Source organism: Lepeophtheirus salmonis, chromosome Z (assembly GCF_016086655.4).
Source record: "Lepeophtheirus salmonis chromosome Z, UVic_Lsal_1.4, whole genome shotgun sequence".
Lineage (NCBI taxonomy): Eukaryota > Metazoa > Arthropoda > Copepoda > Siphonostomatoida > Caligidae > Lepeophtheirus > Lepeophtheirus salmonis.
Window position 1 is genome coordinate 17,680,188 of NC_092584.1, and position 20,987 is coordinate 17,701,174.

Here is a 20,987-nt window from a genome sequence, read left to right on the forward strand (position 1 = left end):
GACCATAGGCGTCCCTGTCTCAAGGTCCATCATGTGATGGTAAATAAATGAACAAGTTGTTCAGTTCCGATTAATTTTAGTGAACTCTTGTCCTCCAATCACCAGATGTGAATCCCCTGGATTATAGTATCCAGTAGAGTTCCAGGCCTGCAGAATCCGACACCCGTATGACGAGGCCTTAAAAGAATCTGTCAATCAGTAGTGGGTTACCACGTGAGAGGCCTACATCAAAAGCAACTGCAGCAAATTCAAACACCGTCGGAAAGCCGTTACTCCTGTCAACGACAATCAAGTTCAAAATTATTTATCCATATATTCTTATTATGAGTTAATTATCATATTAAAGGTATACAAAGTTATTTAACATTGTTTAATTCCTTCATTTAATTCTCAAAACTATTGCAGAAACCGTTCCTAATGAATAAATTGACCGCTGATCCTTTTCTTTATTTTGGTTAGAGATTGTTTATATGAGGCTAACGAATGTAATTTTAACAAACAAAGTAATCATAATGACGTAATGTCACTTAAAGCATCGTCCCAAGCTTCTTTTTTTTTTCTCATTAAACTAACTCATCCTCAATTTCCCTTCATTCTGTACATATATTACTAATCAGTATCCTTTTGTGCGATTCTAACTTCTACTGCGGATTGCTGAATCATCATCAATGTCCTTCAAACATGTCCACAAAAAGAAGATTTGTCGTATAATAAAATTGTGTATTCAAATATAAACATACGTAATATACTTATAATTCAATCTTTCGCCTCAAAAAATACCAGAAAAAAGTAGATTCTTGAGCCCTTTCTTTCATAAATCAATTTCTCTCCCGATTTCCTAATGTATTATACACTGTATTAGTGTTGGGCTTCGGTCTGGAAATCCTGGATCGGGCCTATACCGTTTTAATTTATGTTGGGTCCCGTTAGTTCTCTGAAAAATCCAAGTGACTTATACAAGTTTCCAAGTTATAGGGCTATATTGAACTCACCGCTGACCGTGAGTTTTAGGGCTATTATATACTCACCGTGAGACCTGTTATATAAGCTATCAATATCTCAACTTCTGTTTCTCCTATCCATGACGAGGATTGAATGACTTTGAATAGGCTCTTGTTTAGCCTCTGAACAATTTTAAACGATTAATTATTCACCAATCATTCCATAGTTTGGAAAGAATTTGCTAACTACTAACTGATTTTGGGGATTCTGTCCATTTTTTTTAAGCGAAAGGATTCAAAAAATTTAATTAAGGTGATGACGTAATATATTGAGCTCGAAAAAATCGATACAGAACTTGAAAATGATTAAATTTAGGTCTACTGCATAGATCGAAATATCAATCTAAACCGGTCTAGAAAACATCTCTTCAGTATGAATTGAAAACAAATGGTATCAATAGTATGTAAGTAGGCTAGGGATAGTGCGGATTTCGATTTGAAAATTCAAGCCCAGTTTAAGAGTAATTATGATTTTAAATAGGCAGAATTAGTTCAATTCTTGAATGAAGTTCCATATCGATAGGTCCCAACATAACAATACTTCTGCGTTGGTCTCATTTAAAATTTGGTCTCAACCAATTCCATACATAAGTTAGTTCTAGGTAAATTTGTGGCGAACATTTGTGTCACTGGTAGTTTTGCTTAGCGGAGATTTTGCCGCATGAACTACTCTCCACCTTTTCATATTCTTATATTATCGGTAAGAACTTTGCAATTGCATTGTTTGGGGGGTTTTCAAATATTTTATCCATAAAGGGAAGAGTTGCATAAAATACCACGGGATGTTGACATAAAATTACAGCTGAATAAAAGACTTATTGAACAACCGATATATTTCAAGATGATTAGATGCTAAAAAAACACATTTAGAATTAAATATTAATTATCATTAATTAAATAATAAACACACTTACTAATAATAAAATATATATGGGAACAAAGCCTTCAGTTGAAGTCCCTTTTAAAAACATAACTCAGCTCCCTTCCGGATGTATTCTCAATCAAATAACCTTTAAGGCTCCCAGTTAAAGTTATATTCTTCTTCAACAACTACAACAAATATTGTAGCTTTATAATTATACAGAGTATATATGAGTTTACCATGTGGAATTTCTAATGCGAAAGGATGTTTTTCAATATAACAGTTTGCGTAAATAGAACTTGTACTCCTCAAGATAGTATAAAACCAATTGGTTATTCCTTTTTTAGGTTATCTATTAATTTTTTCATCATTTTTTTCCTTGTTCTCCTTGCTATATAATTAATCTGATCGAGATACAACACTAAGTGCAAACTGACTAGAATATAAACATAAAAAACGGCAAATTTGTCATGGAGCAAAATTTACCAGCGGCAAAATTACATACGGCGAAAATGTTTGTAGCAAAAAAAATCCCCACCGGCGAAAATGTTTGCAGCGAAATTACCCGACTCTATATCAATTGTCCATGAGATTTAGTTATGTTAAAAAAAGGTGTAAACATCGACCTATTTACAGTAACGTCATATGAAGTCAAATGTGTTGCATTATACCATAAATCATATTAGTACAGCTGATAAATCAGCCGGATAGAGAAGAAAATCGGTCTATAGATTGAGAGCGAAAAAGTCGGTCAACAATTTGAAAAGAAAAACGATTAAAGTTCGTTCTACTATCTCAGATGTTGTTGGTCTTGACCAAAATGTCAGCTCAGATCGATCTAGATTAAATAACTTAAAATTTAACTGAAAAAAACCAAAAACAAATTCTATCTTGAACCGAGTCTCAGGACCACTATTTAGTTAGTTTCTTCCTCTAATTTAAGGAGAGAGCAAATTGTTTGTTGGGATGAGAGATCTACTCTTTTATTGGGATAAAGGGATTTTGTATCAATGTACATTGTACATACATATGAAAATAAGAATAATAACCTTGAAAGTGAATTAAGACCATCATAATAATAATATGTTACTCAGTCACACCGTCACTCCGATCCACGTCGAGGTGTGCTGCTCTCTAAGTATATACTATTTTTCTATGCAGTACGTACTAACTAAGTAAATATATTTAATCTTTCAAACGTAAATAAATATATAGATATTTTATTATTTATATGATTAACGTATCAATGTAAGGACAAAGTTGTAAGATCCAAGGTTTTTTTCGAATAAACGTATTGTACATACATTGTTTGTTAAATACATCACTGAATGGTTGAATAATATCTACAAAGAAGGGATTGTGTTACATGTAATTGCCTATTTTGTGAATAGACATCATGTGTATTTGTGCAATAGGGTGAAGTTTAATTATTACATTTTGCAAATGTTAGGAACGTAAGGTCTCTAAATATCAAATTGAGGGTTGAAGACCAAATTGTTGTAGCTCAAAAATTACAAATATACACTATATGTCATGCTAAATTTAATCTAATTTCATTTCTTGGATCCATTTTATTTCACAAATTGGAAAACACCTTCTTTCAAAATGAAAAAATGGAGATGTCAACCATAAATTTCTAAAGTAAATATATTTGAGTTATCTTTGATGAATATTAGAGGCGTCTCTATAAAGCATCGAACCTGTATACAGGGTGCGCTGTATATAGTGATCCCTGATGTAAATCCTATAAATATTTTTAATATAATTCATAATAATTTTGTGGTATTAACGAAATATTGTACAAAGAGTAGTTATGTTAGGAGATCCCAGATTGAAAGTTCGAAAAAAAGTTGAAGGAGGGGTGTGTGGAAGTTTAAAAGTGTTTTGGGATCCCTATAGAAATCTTGGATTTTCATTACTTAAATGGGGGAAATCAATTTGACGTAATTTATATTTAATGTAGATAAATTCTTAATCTTTCACCCAGTCTCAAAAATTCATCTCAAGATAGCCATTAAAATCACAAATGAAGTGTACTGGATCAAATAAAAGGTATAATGGACGTTGATAAATTTAGTTATCTAGTATTTTGTGAAGTTGCCAACTAATTTGCCGATGCAAAGTACATATATTTCAACCCGACGTTGACATCTTCAATCTTCATTACTGTAGAATATGAAAGTACATTGTTTTATTATTATTTTCTTCAGTTGCAGGTATTTAAAAGTAACATCTTTTTCACAATGCAGTACTTTTTTATTCCTCAAAGCTTTTGATGTTTAAGATAGTTGCGTTGCTTGGTTTATTGAAATATCATATTAGATCCCAGATTTGGGTGTAGGCAATACCATTTACAGTGAGAAAAAAATGGCATGAAATTCCGATAACTTCCTTAATATTAAAGCTAAAGACATGATTTTGGTGTCGAAATGTTTTTCTTAACATTAACTATTGGAAATTAATCTTTTATGTATCTCATAATTCATATATATTTTCAGTATATGATAAGATTTGTATTAAGTCTAAACAATGGTATGTTTAAATGAATTTTCTTTGTTTTTATTAGTGAGCGCTCTAAATACAAAAGTACAGATCAATTATCCAATCATACTGTTATTTTTTCTCACGAAACCTTAATTCTTCTTCTTTTATTCTTGAGGAGGGAACACGTCATATGAATTGATATAAGTATTGAGTAATTACGTGTGAATGTGCCCATGAAAAATGGACTGTAACGCTGAGAATTACATATTATTAAAGCCGGAATTATAAAATTATTTAGTACTAGCGGTGGTAACCGGAACTGTCCGGAGTATTTATGTATGTTAGCCAACGCCTAATTATTCCGGACAGTGCACCACCGCTAGTACTAAATAATATTATAATTCACGGAGTTGAATTATTTGTTCTGCAAGACTCGATCGTTTTGTAAACACACCTATATGACTAAAAAAGGCTCATATCCCATAACTCCGAGTTGCTTTGGCTTAGACTCGCTAAATTTTAACAGAACATAATTACATCTGTCTGCTATTTTAGAGTGTTCCATTGTATAAAAATAATTTATTTGTGTGTGATGTATGCGCAGCCTAGATAAACAATGATAAAATGACGCATGTATTTCAAAAACAGAGACAAATACAGACTTTGGACATAAAGTCAAAGTTGTTTATAATTTTGAATTACAACCTTAAGGCTATTTTTTAACTCTGATTATACCAGATTCCTGGGTTCGGGAGGACAAGTTTTATTTTTTAATAATAAGTTGATTTTTTTCATAAACAAAGATCGATTCTCCGTGTATTAATTTTGTTTTAGGGAGTGTCCATTCGAAAATTCACCAAAAACGAATGATTGTCATAATAGAAAAAGGAGAACGTATATTGAATACGAATTAAAAAAGGGTTAGGAAGAAAATGAGCCAGTAAATCTTAGGGTATATCTTCAATCTTCATTATATTTATGTTTGAAGAAGGAACATGGCAAGTTAGCAATGACCATGACAATAAATAAATCAGAGAGTCAAACGTTTGAAAAATTGCATTATATTTATCAAAATCCGTATTTTCATATGGTCAATTATGTGTTGCATTTAGAAGATTGGCAAAAAGAAGTGCAGGTTTGAGTAAATATACATCAAATGGACATATACAAGGAGGTTTTACAATAGAAATTTACCTATTATATAATTATAGTTTATAGTAATTCGTTTTAGTTTAGAACTTTAACATAAATAAGCCCAATATAAATAAAATCTTTTTAATTTACCAATGACAATGTATAAAATGGCGTGTTCGTCCTAATATATTTAAAAATAATACTATTCAGTGATTTGTTCACAAATTTTGTTTGAATGCAACAGTCGTTAAATGTAATAAGTGATGTTGTATATTTTTATACAATATTGTAAATGATTTTTTCCCCATATATTTACGGGTTGTGTATAGTTTTTAAGGTTGACCTTTTTTTGAGAAAAGTTGTATTTTTTAGTGTTCAAGATTGGCCCAAGACCGATTTCTTTTGTTTATATTTTTTTTTTGGTTCGGGCTTAACTTATTCTTTTAGATCGATATGGTCCAAAATTAACCTTGTAGACCTAATTTTTTTTCTTTTTTATATGGTCTCAAATAATTTGGGGTTTCTCTCTTTTATGAAAAAAAAAGAACAAAAAAAACCGCGTGATTTTGTTTTCCTCAAATTCAGTTTCTAAAAAAAATGAAAATAACGTGAAACAGGATTAAAACTGACTGTTTTGTGGATTGAATTTTATTATAAGACTAAATTAAGATGGAACAAATTACTTAAAATTTTAACAGTCTCAATTCTGTTTAAAACTTTTAAGACAAAACACTTATACGTCTGTTTTCATATCATCTACATATCTGCTACACATTAGAGCTTTTTGGTTTGAAATATTAAATTGAATTTAATTACTATTGAATGTTTTTAATACACTTTCATGAGAACCTAGTTTTTGTTTGTCCGAAAGAACAATGGCTGTAGTTCATTTAATCCTAGGGTCCGTTTCTCCTTTGTTCATTAGCATGTCACATTCCAACGATTTGATTGATATATTATACCGTAATTTCCAGTTATGTATATTTCCGTTTTTAGACGAAACTTGTGAAAAATAATCCAAAAAGTTTTTGTTCAATATCAATACAAAATTTACAAAGATAATTTAGTAGAAGGTACAGTGTCGTCAGGGTACCAATAGACTCTTCTAGACTCTTTAATACTTTTTTGAGGATGGTTCGTAGGATTTTCTTTGTTTGGTATGCGGGAGCTTGCTATGCCAAGTACATAGATTACTTTTTTTAATGAAAGAAAACTTTTGGAGGAGGTTGGGTGGCTGGAACGTCATGATGGGTTAATATTTTTATGAATGATGATAGACAAAATGTACAAGTTTCGTATCAATTTAGAAAATACTGCTTTTAAATGCATAAAATGAACTTGTAGAGCAATAAAAACAAACCATTTTTGTGAAGCAAATTGCTTCATCAGACCATGGGCAGATGAGATGGATACCAAAAGAAATCGTGTATAAGCGACTCTTGTTATGACAAAATCTCCCGCAGACTGTTCTGCTCCAAGATTAAAAAGCTAAAGGATAAGGACATGAGCCTTCTGAGGAAGATTCGAAGCCACAAGGACAAAAAAACCAGAAAGTATTGAAAATATGATTTCCTTCCATTTGTTAGGATCCAAAATCCTCACAGTACTAGCAAGATGGTTAATAAGTTTATAAATTCTGGTCCATAAAAGATATCTCTGGTTCCAACATCATGCGGAGGAGATTCCCTTGATGTTTTAGGAAGATTAACTAACCAATCGTACGATTTTCTTCAGTTCCTTAGAATTTTATAATATATTTATATTTTATATAAATATTTATATTCAAATACTTTAATCCTATATATTAAAGTTTGCTAAACTAGAGTTTTGCTCAGCTTGGCAAGCACTTTGATGAAAGAGGATGTTGTCCAACACAAGTTTATAAATTCTTGCACATCAGAGATATCTGCGGTTCCAACATCACGCAGAGAATTTATGTCTTTTTATGTCTTAGGAAGATTAGACGACAAATTCCACGATTTGCTTAAGTTCATAGTCGCCGAAGTTCAATGCACCATCTTAGGAATAGACTCTCTGAGTTTTTATGAGTTTGAAATTAACTGTGAAATAGTAATAATAGTTGGTATCATATTATTAAGTTATATTTCAACTTTAAACCTCAAACTGTGGAGATCTTTCTATCCTATTAAATCCTCAAAGTTCTACAAATCTACAGATCAATCGGGCTCTTGTATTTACTATTTATCAACTACTAAAAAGGATGCTTTATTTCGAAATGGTGTTGGATCCTAATTTTCTTCCATTCTTTAGTATCCAAAATCCTCACAGTAATAGGAAGATGTTTAAAAAGTTTATAAATTCTTACCGATCAAAGATATCTCTGGTTCTAGCATCCTGTGAAGGAGATACTCTTGATGTTTTAGGAAGATAAGCCGACCAATTGTACGATTTGCTTAAGTTCCTTAAAATTTTATAACATATTTTTATTTTAAATAAATATTTATATATCATATTCACAAATGCTTTTAGAGTTCCATTGACAAAGCCCCCATCTTGATCTATAACTCTAGTACAGTTCCTGATGTAATTAGATATTTCAATATCTCTTCCTGGCATTTTAATGAAGAACTGTAAATGAATGCCAATGATTCTTTTCCAGACCAAGGTCACGAGGTCTTCAAGGTATTTCAAGGTACCTTCTTTTATATTTCAAGTCTGATAATGACACCGGAATTGGTTTTCTGGGCATTTTACCGTTTCAAAGATAGTTGATTCATCGATATTGGTAAAGTGGTTGTGGAAATATGGGATTTTTAAATTTGTGGTCATGGTCAAATTTGTCGAAAAAGTCAAAAATTCAAAAGATCATATTTCCTAAACTATTGAACCAATTGGTATAAAATTTCACAGGAGTTAGTTTCTATCCACAGGCGTTAATGGTGCCAAGTTTCATCAAGATCAAAGAGGGTAGGGTTACAAATTATGTTGATTTTTTTTTTCCAGATTTGAGATGGAATGACCCGAAATGGACCGTAGCAGTAGCATTTCGTGATTTTTTCCTAATGCGTTGAATCTTGCGTATTAAGGTTTGAAGAAATGTGATTTTATAGCTTGTTTAACTTTTTGTTTCTGATTTATCAAAACTGGAATACAAAAGGTAAAAATTCAACTAAAACATTCAATATTTGTAACTAAAAAGAAATAGTCCTCCCTCTATTATTACCCAAGGCAAAAAAGTATCAAGGCGAAAGCGTCACAAGGCGAGACCATCTCAAGGCAAATATACACAAATCAGACACGTCCAGGGCAAAACAATTCAAGGCGAATAGTCCAAGAATCGACCAATACAACGACGTTGCAACACACTTGCACTAAAACCAGGTATCTCTGGTCGACAGTCACGTTGGTGGATGTAAGGGCTCCCAAACTCTCTTAAATTGTCTCACCGAAATCCCTGGGGTTCGATCGAACCCAGGTTAAGAGCCACTGGTCCAGAGTAAGGCCTGTGTCAATCTGCGAGTTGGATGCCTAAATGCTGCTGTAGAGAAGAAGTGGGCTATCATGTATGAGGAATACGTAAAGACCTGGAACGCCCTCAGCCCCAGGTTCGATGCCATGATGGAGGCCAAGGGTGGGCAATTTGAGATTTAATTGTGTGTACATATACTTTATGAGAATTTTTATAATATAGGGGTTGAAAAAATTGTTGTACAAAACATGGTATCCTGGGAGCCACTTTTATAAAACAAATAAAATCCTCCAAAGTCCTTTGAGGCCGAGTTCAATTATGCCTGCAGACCAAAATAAACTTTTTGTGACTTAATCACCTTAACTTTCCATCAATGTAGAAATTAAAGTCCTCCCTAATGAATAGGCATTGTCTATAGATATCGTGATCGTGTATGATTATAATAACATAAACCCTTCTAAATAAAAATAATAATTTAACAAAAAAACAAATGCCTTTACTTTTAATTATGCGAAATTGTTATTAATTACATATATATTTTTTTTTATTTTTGCACAGGATCCGGAAGAGGTTGACCATTTTATATACAAGTATTGTATACATATACATGAGTCTGTTCCTACCTAATCAAAAAAAAAAAAAAAGGGGGGAGACAAAAGATTAAGGTTGTAATTTATTAGTACTGAGACTCGGTCCAAGACTGAATATCTTTTTTCGATTTCTTCTTAAATAATTCTACATCAATATTTGGATTCAAGTCGCGATTTTAGATCGTTGACAGAAATTTAATCGTTTTCAAATCATGGATTAATCTTACCCAACACCTGATTTATTAAATGTACAAAATGCAACACAATTTAATTTCATATGACGTTGTTGTAGGTCGATACTCTCAATTTTGAAAAACTACTGACATACTCTTCAGATCATATATAACACATGGATTGAAGTCCCATGCTTAACACTGAAAACACATTGTTTTTTCTCGTTCAAAATTGATTTTGTTCATTAATAAATAAAATCTCCATCAAGAGCAACAGAATCATTCCAGGTCCGCTCTAACATTTCAATACCACTCTTATAAAATGCTTTACCTTTTACCTTCAAAAAAGTCCTCAGTTTCCGTGATAACCTATTCATTGGAGAGAAATATTTCCTTTTTTTTATGTCTATAAATAGCTAGTAACGGGTGTGAGTCAAATTTGGAGAGTAAGCAGCATGTAAAAGCAATTCAGAGTGCAATTCATGCAGTTTTGCCATTTTTTATTATTACTTGATGCACGGTGCGTTAAACACTTGTTAAACAGCAATTTCTTCTCCTTCAAATGATCCGTTTTCCCTTGATTTCGTTCTCCAAACGCTCTAATAACACTTTATAATATTGGCTGTGGATAGTATTTCTCTTGTCAAGGTAGTCTATGAACATTATGTCATGCGCATACCTTAATACCGGGGCCATAACCTTTCCAGCTGATAGCTGTGCTATAGGTTGGTTTGGAAGATGTCCACCAGTTGCTGTCCGCTCACATGATGATCATTTTGATTCCAGAGTAAAATGATGGATCCATGTTTCATCTATTGTCACATACCAAGGTAAGAATTTTGCTTTGTCACGTTTAAATATGGGCAAATACTTTTGTTTTTGGCCAACAGTGAGAAAATCCAGCACTCACTTTGAACTAAGCTTTCTCATGAACAAATGCTCGTGCAATATAAATGCAATACGTTCTTTTGATATCTTTACGATGTCAGCTACCTTATGGAACTTGACTTTTCGATCATTCAAAACAATTTTGCAGATTTTTCTTAATTTTTTCTGTTGTTGCCACAACCTTTGGATGTCCACTGCATTATTCATACTTGGTGCCTCTTCGACCACAAATGAAGTCAGCAAGCCAACGTTTATTTGTTCCTTCCGTCGGAGTAGAGTCCCCATAACACTTTTTAATCCATTCCTTAGCTTGAATGCTAACTGAAAATTAGGTGATTAAAAAAAAAAAAAAAAAAAAAAAAAAAATAGCGCCATCTATCAGTGAAGCCCTGTACCTTTCATCCCATCTGCTTTAATTGGTCTAGATCGAATTATAAATGAAACAGATCCAGACATAATTTTCCCTGTAGACCACTCCTGAGGAAACTTCTTTAAACACGTCGTTACTTTTATTGCATCACGTAACTTTTCCTTTGTCAAGAAACGGCCCAAAATCATTAAATAGTTCATCAATTCTTCCCAATTATAATTTTTATTATTCAATCATTATCCGGAATAGTTCCCCTCTTAAAAGGAACTCATTTTAATTCAACCAATCAACGTTGAATACACATATATGGAGAAAAGAAGCAGGAACATCTACAGCTGACAACAAGTACAATATATATTTTTGTGTTAAAATCTGTAAATGATCAAATTAGTTACGTCCACTAAAAACCATGAAGGTTCCTTTTAGTACAACTCAACGTCATTTTTATAGAAATAATAAATATCATCATTAAGTTTCTTAGATAATTTTTTTGTGATTATATTATACACTTGAACATAAATGTGATTAAATAAATACTTAAATAAATAAAAGATTATTGCATTATCCCCATTCAAGACGGACACCCAACACTAATCTACTGTGTGTAGATGTCCTTTATACATTATTGAACCCCTCTCTTGAGCTGGACAGGCTACGAAGGGGGTGTCAATTTTTGGGGAGGTAATATAAGGGGGGTTATGCTATACCCAAAACCCGAAAACCGTTTTTTTTTTTGCAACTCAAGGAGACAAGATAGGGAGTTTAGTTATTTACCAATAATTGAGTGACGTTTCAAAAACAGCTATACGAAATACTACGTTTTCTAAATTTATTCTCAACATCAAAAAAGTTATGGGCTAAAAAAGAAATTAGTGAAAATTGCAATTTCAATTATTTCGGAAGTTAAAAAAAATGAACTTCCAATATGGAATATGGGATTACTAAATGGAATAAATTTTGTAGAAATTTGTCCAAAAATTCGTTTGCATATAAAATAACACAACAACAATTGATGTTTAACTGAAATATCTGTCATTTTCTGAATAATTTTTGAATTTTTTCTCTTTTTTTTTCTATTTCTTCATCAAACGTCAATTTTCAGTTTTTTTAAGAAAAAATGACAAAAGACTATGACTTTTGCGCAAAAAAAAAGGCCTATGCAACAATTAAATCGGAATATTTTCAATTCCGGAACAATTTACTACATAATTTTTGACAACATTATTCTTCATAACTTTTTTATCTTTTTGCAAGTACTAAAAAATATTGGTAGGTCTGTGTTTCTTTTACAATTCCAATAAATGCTATTAATAATTTTCTTCGTGAATTTCAGTTTGATAACTTTTTAAAGTAAATAAAAAATGTACTTTTTATCTAGACAATTTTTGGGATGCATTTATGTTGGTATGTTATTTCAAGTTTATAACGCATTATTTGTTTATCTTCATAATAATAATACTAAGATTACAAGAGGCAATAATAATGGGGGATTTGGGATGATGAGACTTTGTCAATTACCTTACTTAACCAGGTGGATATAGTGTGAAGATTGAAGAATCCAAGAGAAATAGAATTAGAGTTATCAGGATCTTTTTCGACAAGAACGAAACATTTATATTATAATTATTAGTATATAGAAGTATTTTCTGAATATTCTTTTAAGTATCTCAATTAATTTGACCATTTTCAATGGGGTTTCCCTTGAACCTCCTTAGCCCGAGCAACCCTGGGTAATCCTTGAATAGTATATGTATATAATAGTTCCTACCTAATTTAAAACAAAAAAAGTTTGACTGGAGTTTATATTTCTAATTACTCCTCACCAGTGTTGTGTGGAAACGCGTTACTGTAATAGATTACATTAGATGTAACGCACTACTCAAGTTATAACGATAATATTATCACAGTTACTGAGTCCGGTAACGCGATTTACCATCCGAGCTGTCACATAGCCGTAAATAAAGAGGAGAAGAAGACTGTTTTAAATCAACAACAGAAGAACACAATTTGGTTTGGAGATTTCAAGATGTCAACAAGGTAGGATAACTCAACATTTTCTAAGATGTCATACTCACACTATTGTCAATTTATCATCAGAGAAATAGACAAGAACCTCACAGTAAGGGTCCCTTTATGTGCTGGTGAGAATCCACGGTAAAAAATAACTTATTAATCTACACAGAAGATAATATTGTAAAGAAACGTATTACTTTCAAATACAAGTAACTAGTAATATGAAATATATTACATTTTGGAAGTAACTTGCCCAAAACTGCTCCTTACTTATTCGCCAATATTGAAAATATGGACATATACGCACGATAAAACCCCATTGTTATTCATATGTGTTTTTTCCAAGAATGGTAATATATTATTTTGCCTGCTTATATACATTCTTGTATAAAGAAGAAGTATATTTGGTTAAATGAGTAGCAAACAAACCGTATATGGTTTGACCTATTTCTTACTCCCCCCCGCCCCCTTCCCTCTTATACAGTCATGTTATTTAGTACATATGGATTTGTGTAATCTTCTGTTTGAAATAAACTTGTAGCAATTCCTGCAATGTACATATTAAGTAGGTTAATTAATTTTTATTATTTCCCTTTGATAAAACGGAAGTACGTAATATCTAGGTAAACAGAATACTAATCAAAATTGTATATCTGTTGTGTACAAGTTGTAACTTGTCCAAGGGAATTGTACAAGTTGCACCAAGCAATGATATAAATTATTTAAAAGCAATAATTTTGATTTAATTACATACATTTCCTTTCAAGGATTTAATATAATGATAAAAAAATTTCTTTAAGAAACTTAATGATGAAATAAATTATTTGGATGCAGTGTTGGACCGGTCTTACCACGGATTTCCTAATCCATAATAATAAGAAATATGAATATAAGAACCAAGAAAATAATGATTCATAGGTGTAGAACGTATAATAATAGGTTCTAGTCACACACCTACTAATTTTAACTTTAGTTATCTCGTCTCTTTCAAAGATGTTTTGAATTATGATGAAACTTCAGCGACTCAAATGACGTAGTTAGTAGTAAGAACGTCACGTCAGCTGTAGTGTTTTTCATAAGAGACCGATAAAGACCGGTTCTAGGGCTGATACATTTTATTAGGTCTTTTTAGACCGATCCAACAATATGTAAAACAACTATGAGTTGTTCCATAAGGGGGAAAAAAATAATAATAAAAGACAAGCGAGCGGTTGATCTTACAAAGAGATTATAAAAAAATATTAATTAACATATCGTAGTCTTAATTCTGCTCTGTTTTCATTTGAATACTGTCAAGACTTCCAATGGCTAATCCACGAGATCCAAAGGGGATCTTAAACCTATAATCTTGAAATAGTTCGATTCTAGAGAAGATGTCATCATAAGACACTCCGCTATGGACACGAAAACGTTGTAGGACTCTTCAATACGCCCTTTAACTACCTTAATTGAATACTCCATGGATTATCAATATACTAGAATGGGCACTCGGAAAAACGCAAACCTCCGTCTATGCTCATTTTTTCTTAATTTGATTTTTTTTTAATGAAGCATCTTTTTTTAAACCTACATAAGGACGTCAATTTGTGCTCTGTACTTCAAAATGCTCCAAAGAGAAGGATTAATTATGTATTTTTAACGTTTTGTGCTACTTTGACCTCTTAAAATGTAATAGGCTCCTACTTTGACCATACCTAGTCTTCAAACCAGTTTATATCAAAATCAATTTTTAACTCTTGTCGTAATCCTGGTGACTGACAAACAAACAAACGAAAGCAAAAAAATAACTTACGTTCAATGTCATTTGCGGAGGTTAAGCCATTTTTTTATTATTTCAATACAATTGACGCAAATATTTAAGTATAAAGTTAAAATCCCCACAATTACCTAGACTATTCATAAATGCATAATAATTTGAATGCATCTAAATGAAATGATAGTTAATAAATAGAATGGCCAATGTGGTAATTGAATAATGTAAATACAGACGAAGACATTGCAACTTGTATAATGTGCTTATAGAAGCTGCAATTCGTACAAACATCACAACGTGTTCACAATATATATAAAGGACCTCAAAATTGGTCAAATAAATTCTGTAATGAATCAATTAAAAAAATACTATTCAAATATAATAAATAAATTGTCTATTTAGGGGTATTATAAACACAAAACTTCGGTAAATCAGGGCTCTAGTACTATTCAAAATTGTACATACAGTAATTCCCTGGGGGGTTTATGAGCAAATCTTTCTGAGACAACAAAATACTACTTTTTCAAAATCTTTTAAATTCCATATTCCTTTATGGTAGTACTTGACCAGTTGATCAGAAATCTGTTAGTACTTCTAACCTTTTTATAATATTATATACTTTTGAGTAAATAAAAAAATTAATCAATAATTGCATTAGTTTTCTTTGTGCAAAATGTTATGTTCATTTCAAATATCTTCTTCTATTTGATATGGGAGCATCCAATCATTTGAAAATGCCATTTAAATGTTAAAAAATCACCATATTTTAAACGGTTTTTTTGAAAATAAAACCCGTCTCGTTTTTTCAATCGTTTATACGCTAATAGTATTTGTTAGAAGCATAAATAATTAAGGCCTTATTTACAACAAAGTTTTTAGCTATATAGTTCTTACTAACTATTAGGGGCAATTGATTTTTAAAGATTAAAAAAAATCAATCAGGGTAAGAGTTGAGACCTTAAACGGCCCCTCAAACCTAAATTAGATATTAACGAGAGGTTTTCTGAGTCTTTAACCAATAATCCACATTGGAACTAAGATATAAGCTTACACGTAACCTTAAATAATTACAGTTATTATCTGTATTATGCTAAAGCCCCATCTTTGCCGGGCTTAGTCTTGTTTGGGGTTTCTATCCCCTCATTACCCCCCCTATTATATATATACGACGAAATAACATATTTAGACTTAGGGATTAAAGTAAATGGTTATGAGTGGTACTGAAGTTACGAGATACCTCTCACTGAGGGGCTTGTCTTAGTTTGTTTTATAGTCCCTAGTAATGATACAGGCTTCGTTCTAATACGCCTGTTATAAAGGGACGTGGCTTTAACTTTGCATATTAATAGAATACTGCAGTTAATGGTTTCCTCAAAAGATGTATTGCATGCTTGAGGGATACCCAGATTGTGGGTTAAGTATATTTATAATTAGACGTACAATAGAAGTGTTAAGCTTTCTTTATAAATACACAAATGAATCAATCATATTAACTATTCATGAGCATAGCAGACAGACTATTAGTTAGACTCTATTCCTATATATATTCTCCTCAATGCAGAAAGAATCATAATAATAACTTTAGAAAATAAAAAATAATGTAGAAGATGTGACTACAAAAAGTATTGGGCGAGTTGTAGGGCATATTTTATACTACTCTACTCATATATTATTATTGTCCAAGTGTATCGTTATCTACATGTATGTATCTCAATCTGTAATTTTACTGTTTGGTCGTTGCTTGACCTTTTCTGAAGTAATTAAACCCACATTTATACTTTTCACATATCCAATCTCTGGTTATCCAAATTGAACATAGAGGTAATAAATTAAAGAAAATAAACATTAATAGCTACAATATGGCGGATAAATTCTGATGCTAGTAAGGAAGGCTTGTAATCTAATAGGCCGTAAAATTCAAAACAAAATAAAAAACAGTAATAACCGCAAGATGTCACCGAGAAACAAAGTTTGGAATGTTCAAAAAAAAAAAAAAAGTAAACAGTCATATGTCCAAGTAACTCATTAACCAAATGTATGGATCTCAATGTGAGAGCTCACCATATATTAGGACGGTAGAAATGACGTTCCAATAATACATATTAGTTACCTACATAAATATTGTGTGGTTTTTTATTTATTATTAATGTGAATGAGTTTTAAAAACCCATGGTACTCCATCAGTATTATTTCTATTAAATGCTTTTTTAAGAACCATATATTTAGGTATGTAACTATAGTATAAAGAAAAAGTTTTTGTTTTTTTGAGGATGTAGGAAGTTTGGAAAGTAAGTTTAAATGGACTAAATTCTAAAGGCACCCATATATAGGTATACATTTACTTGATGAATTAGGTAATTTGATTTGTATACTTACTCAACCATAGTTATATATATACATTATACACTATAGGATAACCATCTTCCTCTTTCTGAAAAGACATCATCAATAAATGCCACATTCCATAAGACACACCTTCCAAGAAGATGGGTAATAATTCATTTCATGTTTTACTAACCATTCGTATATTATAATATTTATACATCGACTTAAAATAATACATTTATTCGGTTCTAGGAAGATTGTCCAAAGGAATACTGTCACCTACAGGAAAAATTGCCTGCAATTAGGTTATAGAGAGTGCAACAGGGAAAATTTCCACGTCAATAAAGTTAATTTTTTTTAAAACCTAATTAATGTTAAAGGGGATATCTCAAGCAATGTTCTGATACAAGTTTTATTTTTCTTGTGCATTGCTTTGATTTGATTAAAATCGGACAAAAAATTAACGAATAGGAATAAAAAAGGCAAATGATCTCGGATCTTCTCGACGCAGATATGATCCAAAAATAATTTCAGACATTGTCTACGTAACCATCAGGATGGTACGAAACATTCGGAAGTCCAAAGCACCTTCAAGACAAAACATACGCCCCATAAAATGTGTTTGAGAGTTGTGGCCTCTGATGGGGGAAAAAATGGATCCCTTCTTCTTCAAGCACAATGTTTAAATCGGGGCTGAGGCCTACTATAAGGTCTTGGTGTGGGAAATCTTGCCCTGGCTGAAGGTTAACTATCCTGAGAACAACTATGTGAGGGTCGAAGACGGTGCCCCCAGCCATATGGCCTTGATGCCTTCTGCAAGGATCACTTTGCTGACTTCTGAGACAATACCTTCTGACCCTCTTCCAGTCCTAATCTCAATCCCCTCAACTTCAGTGTGTGGAACGTCTTAGAGAGCAAGGCTTGAAAGACATCACACAGAGAAAATGTGTAAGAGCTCTAGGCCAACATCAAGAAGCAATGGGCAAACATGTTTTCCGATTATATTATGGCAACCTGACCCAAGTTCCTACCTTGTGTGGAGACTGTGATTGATAGTTAAAAGTTTTTTTTAAAACTTGGTTTTGGTTTGGCTTCTTGATCGTGGAAAATTTCCCTACTCCACTCTGTATACCTAGTGATTCATCTACCGATCTGTTCCATCTACACATAGGGACTGACCTATTTAAGGATCCATAAATCTGCCTCGAGGATCAAATTTATACTACAAAGGCCGTTAACAGTGAACTTGGGTGATTCTATAGGAGGTTTTTTGAAGTGATGGTGTGGTTCTTGAACAGTTTCGTAGTTCTATGGCTGAAAATTAGGGCGGCCATTTTATTGCCGCCCATCTACTGCTGGAAAGTCTATCAGCAGATCCTTAAAAGGGGGTCAGAACCATCTGTAGATTAGGCAGATTGCTAGATTAATCACTATATACATATGTTGTGAAACTGCAAAGGATTTTCATGGCAATCCATTATTTATAATATACCTATATGGATTTTTTATAGTTTATAGTAGACTTTTAATTATTTATCATATCCTTGTTTCCTCCCTCAAGGGAATACTATAGAAAACCAGCCTGATTTCTCTACCCATTAAATATTTTTTAAATGGTTTAGTTATTTGTTTATCAAAAGCAAATAAATGCTTTTGTTTTTTTGTTAATTTTCGAGTCTTGTAAATTTTATATGTGTGTTTCTATTTGCTTTTGATAATAAAACTTTTGTTATAATATTTTCCAACAATTAAAAGTTGAGGGAAAGAGAGGGGAATGGAAGGTTATGTATCATTCAATGATTTATAGTCGTAAAAAAATATGATCTACCATATGTTTAAAAAAACCAAAAATCATTATAGTCACCCGGATAGTTTGAACAATTTTTGAAAGGAAAGCAAAGAATTAGACTAATAACTAGAAAACAATGTGGGTAGTTCAGATGAATGGACAGCCTTCTTTTGTAGTGCGTTCCAGAGCTGAAATCCAGTTCAGCAACTAAATATATAAATATAGTATAGAATATTTACGTAAATCTCGTGTGTAACTATATTTACGCAGATTAATATAGTGCTTCATCTAAAAGCTCAAAATTCGTTTAAATGGTAATATAAATCATTTATATTTTAATTAATAAAAATTGTACATGAGGACTCTTTAAAAAAATGTAATTTTGCACATTGTCAGCGCTAATGGGTATTTTCCATACTAACGGTTGGCAACCAGAAAAATGTTTATTTTATTATTAGTTCCTTTCCCCTTAGACAATCGAGGTAGAGAGTCGATAAAAAAACTAGTCATTGTCCATACATCTTATTAGTACCTTTGTGATTAAATTATAGAATATAGTCTGCACTGAATAATTACACTTTGAAACTTATTCATACCTTCTAAATTTGTTTCTTTAATTACTTACTTATTAAACAACAAGTTTGTTAAATTTAAAAAATGCATAAAATTACTTCGGATATAAGTGTAGGATTTTAATCTTTTTAAATCTGGAACGGAACACTGAGACTCTGAGAATATATAAAAAAATTAATAAATACAAAGAGATTTTATGGAGATTTTTTTGGAGCCTATTTCTGTTTAAAAAACATCGTAAAGTCAAAATATAGTATGAATATAATTTTTTGTATTCCACTAAGTACAGCTAACCAATAAAAATTCCAAACAAACTGATAAGGAAAATAATAGTAGAAAAATGGTGACAATACAAGACAATGCAAATTTGTATTTAGTTAAGTTAAGCTATTTGACAAATTTGAAAAAATACATTTTTCTGAAAATTAAATTGAAAAATTCAATTTTTCTAAAAATAAAAATATAAAAATTCAATTTTTCTACAAATAAAAATTGAAAAATTAAATTTTTCTAAAAAAAAATTGAAAAATTAAATTTTTTTTGAATTTTTTTCAAAAATCCATAGCTATTCTCAAAAAATTATTTTTTTTTGAAAAAAGAGCTGTTCAGAAAACAATTGATTATTTCTACAAAAAAATTAATTATTTGAGATTAGCTATGGGTTTTGGATTTATTTTCCAAAAAATTTGATTGCTTGTGAATAAGATTTAAAAAAAATTTCTTCAAAAAAGTTATTACTAATTTTTTCCCCCAAAAATTTAGTTTTGTCTAAGCAGCTATGGATTTTGGAAAAAAAAATTCAAAAAATTTTAATGGTTGTGAACTGCCATGGATTTTAAAATATTTAAAAAAATTATTATTTAAAATTGTGACAGGTTACCGATGAGATGAATAAAACCCGTGCACATCGCTCAAGAACAATTGAAAATAATGTTGCAGAAGCTCAAAGTGTTGAAGAAACCCCAGATTTGTCCAATCCTTGTCATTGTTTGGAATGGTGAATTCCACAAAAACATCATTACACCATTTTTTGCATTTGGGTCTTAAGGCTTGTAAAGTTCAGTTAGCACAAGATCTCAAGCCGGCCGATCATTAACAACGTTGTGTCTTGGCTGATTGGGCCCTTGAAATAAATGAAAAGGATCCAGAATTTCATCGAAAATCATCTTATGATTTAATAACTTGGTACTTCTTCCTTTTGGGCCACGTGAAAGATAAGGTCTACACCAACAGCACGGCGTCGATTCAAGACCTCAATAATGGAATTTCTTTAAGCTATTGAGGGCATACAACAGCCACTTTGCGATTTGGTGATGTAATATTTTTTAAAAAAGGATACAGTTTGTAATTGTAGCATTTGCAGCCATTTGGCTATTATTTTTTTCAATTATTAATAGCCTACCTTTTTCTGTACTTTCAAATAAACATCCGGTCATTTAATATTTATGAATAATTCTGCTCAAGTTAAAAATAACACACATATTAATAAATTAAAAAGATATTGACTATAAAATTCTAAAAAGTTATTCAAAACTATAAACAAAAATGCTAAAGTACTTAGATAATCTACACTAATGAAACCTCACGACAAAATTGTCTTCA